Here is a 6,962-nt window from a genome sequence, read left to right as displayed (position 1 = left end):
TCTAAAAATTAAGTCATTCAACTAAATGCTGCAAATTTTCTCCATTTCATGTTGGTTTAGTTAAAACACTGCAAGAATCACACAGTTGAAGAACTAGATAGTTAACTGTTGGCAAGGATGCTTTTTTGTTTCCCCAAGGAATGACATTCATTCATATATTGGGGGTCAGATTTCTTAAAGAGTAAATTCAGGAAATACAGGGATTTCAGTCATCTTTGTATTTGACCACAGTCAGAAGTTGGATGGGCTCCCAGAGCCAACAAATGCTTCTACTGCATTGACCACCCAACCTCCTAAAATGCTCCATTAAAGGCCAACACGTATTATTTATCCAGTGCTCATTCTTTGTGTAGCCTACAATTTGCACTGTGGTAAAGCATGCAAGCTTTATCACAAACAAACCAATATTTTGTGTATTTTGTTTAATGATTTTTTTTTTCTTTATTGAGTAGAACTCAGGTTCAGTACTCCTGTTTCATGATCATTGCAGGACTTAACAGAATATAAGACAGTTTACATAATAGGCAATGCTGATACAATACTCATCATAATGTGAGTGTTCGGTACTTGCATATGATGATATTTTGCAAATACCTTTGAGAAATTCTACAACCCTATCTGTACTATGCAGATTATTTCACTTAAGTGAGGAGGAAGAGTTTTAGGCATGTTCCAGCGTGACAGATTTTGACCATAATGACTGACTAAATAAATGGTTTGGAAAGTGAAGTTAATTATTATCCCATTGATGATTATACATTTTAAAATATATTTGTGTGGTACATTAATTTGTTTAGAATGAGAGTCCATTCTTATCTTAAAGAAGTGCTCTGAAAATTGAAAGCCACAATGCCTCAAGTTAAGATGAATATTTATTGCAAACTTCTTTTGAGAAATGGGAACAAACCATGTCTCCTAGATATATATATAAATTTTTTTTTTTCACCACAACATAGCAGGAAAATACTATTTTAAGGTATTTCAGTAGGTAATATGGGTATTTTTACGATGCAAAAATATTTGTAGAGATTAATATTCTGGTTTTCAAAAGGAAATGGAAGCTAGTTGCTTGAAATAAGCTTGTATTTATAACCAAATGTTTACTGTTATAAGGAAGAATGAAGGTAGCTGCAAGGGGAAAAATGGGCAATTGCTCTTAACTTCTGCACCATTAACACTTGTGCTGTGTGGAAGAAGGAATTAATAAGGTTTAGTTTTGAAGAAGCTACTTATGAGCTGGCAATTAGTGCTACTGCCTCGGGCTCCTGAAGAAAAAAAAAGCTTTCAAGTGCCAAACTCAGCTGAGGTGGTTGTATTAAATAGAGGGGAAGCAGAAGGTATTTCAACGGCAGAAACAGGCTTGCTCTGCCCCTACCTTAGATGACTAAGAACATTTTCAATACAACACTGAGCTGACTTAAAAGCCAGGGTGCATTAGCTTGGGCCCAGTGTTACCAGCGAGGCTCAGCATGCATTGACCGTCCTCGTGTGTCTCTGCTTGGCCTGGAGCATGGGCAGAGCAAGGCTGTTTCTGCCAACAAATTCATATGCAGACATGCTGATAGCCCGAGTGTGGTCTGAACTGTTACCATGGTTCTGCTTGCAGAGAGATGCAGGAAGCCTCTCTGCCTCCATGAAGGTCATGCTTACCCTGGCACTGCGATAGGAAAAGTTTAAACAGCCATGATTTTCTTAGTGTTTTGGATTGAGCCTTTGTACCTCAGGAGTGTCACAGAGCTTTGGCACATGCAATACTTGCCAAAAAAAAAAAAGTTCTTTTAGTAATAATTTCACCTCATTGTGAAGAAACAACAAACTTGTCTGTTCTCATTCACTAGCCAAAACCACTTGGTGGTGGGAAAGATAAAGAGGAGCTCTCTGTATTTCTCCACAGTGACTTTTTTAGGAGGAATCATCATAAGCTTCCTTAGAATTCACAGGAATTCACTTCTGTTCTCTTTTATGTCTGTATAAAGCTACAGACATTCCCCAACTGTAGGTTATTGTACAATGTTCCTTCTGTCAGATGGTCCCCTGAACCCAGCTTTCATTGGGTTCAAATCATAAAACCTGAATTACCAGGAAAACTAAGGACAAGGGCTCACCTTCAACAACTCATCAGTGAGCAATAAAGAAGAAAATAGAAAGTTCCCACCACATTACAGAAAATATATGCAGGTGTTATCAGTCTTCACATATCCTGCCTCCACAGGGACACTGAAATAGAACTTTTTAAAAAACAACTACCTGAGCAGAGTCCTACTGTATGTTTAGACAGCCAAATAGGTGTCTTGATTTTTAAGTGCATGAAACATCCTTCAGCTCCCAATAAAATAAACACAAGATAGCAGTGATCAATGTTTTTAAGAATCGGATGGTCTTTGGATATCAAACAGATCAAAGCAGCTGATATGGCAATTCCTTTAAATTGAAAAACCTCATATCTCTGTTCTGCTAAAAAAGGACATTTAAGATTTGCTTGTATTACTCTCTTCTCACTCAAATATAGAAGAGTCTACTTTAGATACCTAGTACTTCCCCTCCAAGTAGAGGCTTGACTGGGAGTCATAAAAAACCCACCCCACTTACTCTTTTTAACTTAGCTATTGAAGATCTAAAGAACCAATAAGTCTCCTAGCTAAAAACACCCCTCATTCCTTTAAAATGCAAGTTAATACACTGGGCTTTTTATTCCTCAACAAAAAAAAAAAAAAAAACACCTTTATTTGAAGAATTAGAAAAGAACTTATTGCCCTTCTTAAGACTGTCCATGACTCGAGAAACAGGAAAATCTATAGTGTATCAAAACCAGGCAACTACAAAAGTTAAAGTTGTGCAAATCCAGCTAATTTCCCACCAGGCTTGCACACGCAGAGTTGCTACAGCTCATTACAATGTAGCATAAATGGAGGTCTAATTAACGTAAGAAATGGATCCAAAAGAAAATCCCATCAACATACGTGAAAACGAACCTGATGGGTTTGAAATTCAGCCAACTACAAATTAATTCAACATAGATTACATATACAGGGAGAAAGAGACTCCAGCAGAGTAACTGGCATTGTATTGGTACATGTGCCAAAAAGATTCCCTCTTACCCTGCATCCTCTCCCACTCACTAAGATGGATTATATTTGTGCACCATATGTTCCAGCAAGAAACAAAGCAGTGGTCAACCTCTTCTTCTTGATCACTGTAATTTCTCTATAAAATAATTTGCATTATGTTTCTCTCCCCTTTCTAGACTACTGATTCTGGGCCAAAGGCAGCTATATTGTGGTCTTGTGAAAGACTGAGGGATCTCATTATGGGACCCCAGAACTGTCATTTACCGTTGCTGATGGCCTTACTCCAGGCTGCTGCCACAGCAGTGTGCGTGGCACTATGGGAATACCAGTCTGGCAGCAAGGATGTAAAGATGCCTCAGCTGTGTCTAAAATAAGAACAGCCTGAGAAAAGCATTGTGTTGGTACGGCTACATGCTCCAGTATCCAAACAAGTCTTACTGCAGGTGTTGCTCTGTGCTAGGGAGCTAACAGCAGAGGTAAGAGCAGATAGAAGTGCTGACTACAAGTACATCTACAAACCCCTAATCATGCACGTGATAGTCAACTGTGTGAAGGATGTTCCGATAAAATCCTGATTAAAGCAATTTTGTCTGCTGCTCCAAACTCACAATACTACATCAATTCTTAGGGTTTGTTTCTGTGAAGTTTGTGTGAAACAAACCAAGGTGTGAATTCACAGAGCTCCAGTTATCCTACAGAATTACTGCCCACGACTACCCTGGCATAAGCACTCTTACCACATCATAAGCGTTCATATGGGCAATTACTGCAGAAAATTCACACTGTAGCCACTGACAGACTTGTTCTGCCAAAGGCTTTCAGAAACATCATTTCATCTGCCAGGCACAGCCAGGTGCCGAGTACTCAATCACACTAGTTAGAGTATAATGCAAGTACCTGAGCCATCTCATTTGAACCAAGTAACTTTGGAAACCTGTTCCTGCTCAGCCTGCTGCTATGTATCTGAGGAGCAGATATTTGTGTCCTCATGCTGGAGGAAGGACCATTTCTCTTCTCTTTATTGCTATGGTTTCTACATCTCAAATTATCTGAAATACTGTCTTAGTTAAATTCATAGTGCTCTGCCCTTCAGGTCATGGCTGATGCCAGGGCCAGAATATCCTCTAAAACACTGGCAGATGTTTGTTTGAGTGGACTTTTATAGGTCTGAAGCCTCATTAGTTGTTTTCATGTCCTGAATACTAATTAGCAGGGCGATCCTTAGGTTCTGGATCTGAATACTCAGGAAATTCTGATGACTTTCACTCTATGGGTACTAGTTATCATTATTTACAATAATACAGATTGATTTAACAAATCCCTTTTATGTCAATAAACATTCCGTTTGAGTATAGCACATAATTAATGAAATTTCTATAATAAAGCTAAGTATTTTAAGTCAAAATGTCCCAGTAAAAAATAAATTGTTGGGTCAAGTGGCAAATGAAAGATATTCAGGATTGGTAACACCTCATTAAAAACCATTTCAACTGCCCTAAGGCAAGATGTTAATACACAGTAATTGTCTACCCAGAGTGAATCTTTTTTTCCACTTACATGAATAATGCAAAGTAACTATTTAAATATGCTTGTTTATATCTTTAGCAGATTCACTATAGCTTCAAAATTAAAGACTAACTTTTTAATGTTTTATTCTACTATAAGAAGTTCACAAATAGGAGAAAGAGGAATAAAACTACCTTCCTCTTCAAGTACAAACTTCCCTTGCAGAAAACAAAGTAAAAAAAAAAACCAATTGAATTAGGATATCTGCAAATCCCAAGGAATTAGTACTGCTGCTACATCTGCATTCATCTTGTTGCTCCAATAAAACTGTAAATAAATAATAAGACACCAGTAATAGTAATTTAAACAGCGTGAGTGATGTCTATCGCTGTACCACAGAAAATTGCAAAGTGTTTTCCAATTGCCTATGTAAAGTTTTCTGTGTGTTCAGCATTTTAACAAAGAATATCAGTAAGTAGTGGGGAAAAAAGTAGCTTTTAATGTAGGTTAGCTCAAACTCTGATAAATCTCAAGTGCCCTCACAATCAGGAGACAATCTCCCATCAATCTGCCTGTAGAAAAAGAACATGCAGCACTATCCTTAACAATAAATGATGATAATTTTGCTTTCATTATTCTGCAACACAGTGCATGCAATCTTCTATTATATGTTGATTGGCTCAATCCTACAAGCAATCTGTACTCTAGTGTGTTGATCCCAAGCCCAGGGAGCAAAAAAGCTCCAGAGGCTGAACCTGAAGTTTCCTGAAGGCACTGATATGAGTATAATAAAAAGATGCTGGATGCCTTTGGGAGAGGGAAAAAAAAAAAAAAAAAGCAACTTCCCGAGGTGGGCTTGACTTGGTTGCATCGATTCCAGAACACTGAAGGAACGAGTAGGAAGCAAAAACAATTCCTGTATCAGAGCGAGAAAACTTCAGTGGGAATCCTACTGAATAGTGAGATTCCTAACAATGACAACATACATATGCTCAAAAAACCTGGAGAATTTTCCAAGTCGGACATAATCTGCAATATATGGGACACCTACAACACGTTGCAGTATGTGATAATGCTTTCAATACAGAGCATGCTGGGCGTATTTGTAATATCAAAGAAAACAGTATGGTTCTCTTAAAATTATTTTGTTTATGTTTAAATAAGTGTATTTATTGTGATGCATAATAATAATAGGAGAAGAAAACATGAAGTTAGAGTAATAAGACCGATCAGAATCAATAAAAATGATGTGTTAAGGACATTGCCACAAAGGACAGGGGGAAATGAGGGAGAAATATGCAGACAAAAAGGACACTTGCCTCATCTCTAATGTGTTGTCTCTCCACTTTTTAAGTTAGATGTGTCAGAAGCTTCTTCACATAAGTGAAGATTTTGACCTGTGCTCCACTAAAACTACAAGGGATAACAAGGGAACCCCAAGCTCAATTAGTAGATTCGTTGGTGTCAATCTGCTGCTTAATTTATTGCTTCCAAAATAGACAAACAATGAAACACAATTGCATGTTTTATTGTACAAAGATCCTCCCCACTATTTATTGTCAGTGGCTTACGAGACAGCCACCTACAGCTGAAGGTTTCCAAGCAGAATTTGAAAGGAAGGACACGTTGCTACTGTTCCTTACTTTTCTATATGAGTGGTATTTGTATGTCTCAGTCACCAGTAATATTGTCAGTCTTGAAAGCTTTCACCAAACTACTGTTTCTAATATGTTTACATTACACTATTAAAGTTAGTTGGAACTTTTCTCTTAAAAAAAAAAAAAACCCAGTACAAATCAATGTCTAGTAAAAGCACTTCCTTGACAATTATTGGCTTGATTAAACTTCCTGCAAAATGCAATAAACCAAGATAATTTGCAGAACTCTTCACAAAAGTGATTCCCCCCCCCCAAATATAACAACACTTAATTTTCATATTACTGTCATTTTAATGACAAGCAATAGTGATGAAAACATGACTAAATCCGTAATCTGGAAATCCCCTGACTGCTCAAACAGGCAATGCACGCCTTAGTAATAGTAGAGAAAGCCATCTGGGTTTGCATAGATTTTTCAAAATGTAGATATCAGGTAAGTTTGAAGCGCTCTGAAGCAAACAGGAGCAGTTGTGCTCTCTCTTCTACTGACGTGTTTCAGCCTTGATTTGAAAGGTCTGTTTTCAAACAAGCAAGGATAGTTCATGCCTACCATACCCTTGGCCTTCCCTGCTGAGAATACCAACAGGAATGCCTCATCTCCATGTGATATTTAATCTAGACTGTAAGCCCCTCGGGGGCAAAGATCACATCTACTTGTCTGTAAAACCTAATGTGCACATATGGCAAAGACCAAATAGTAAAAAGGATCACAAGCAGTATGTGATGCTTG

This window comes from Chlamydotis macqueenii, chromosome 11 (genome assembly GCF_036417535.1).
Source record: "Chlamydotis macqueenii isolate bChlMac1 chromosome 11, bChlMac1.mat, whole genome shotgun sequence".
Lineage (NCBI taxonomy): Eukaryota > Metazoa > Chordata > Aves > Otidiformes > Otididae > Chlamydotis > Chlamydotis macqueenii.
This window is presented reverse-complemented; position numbering follows the sequence as displayed.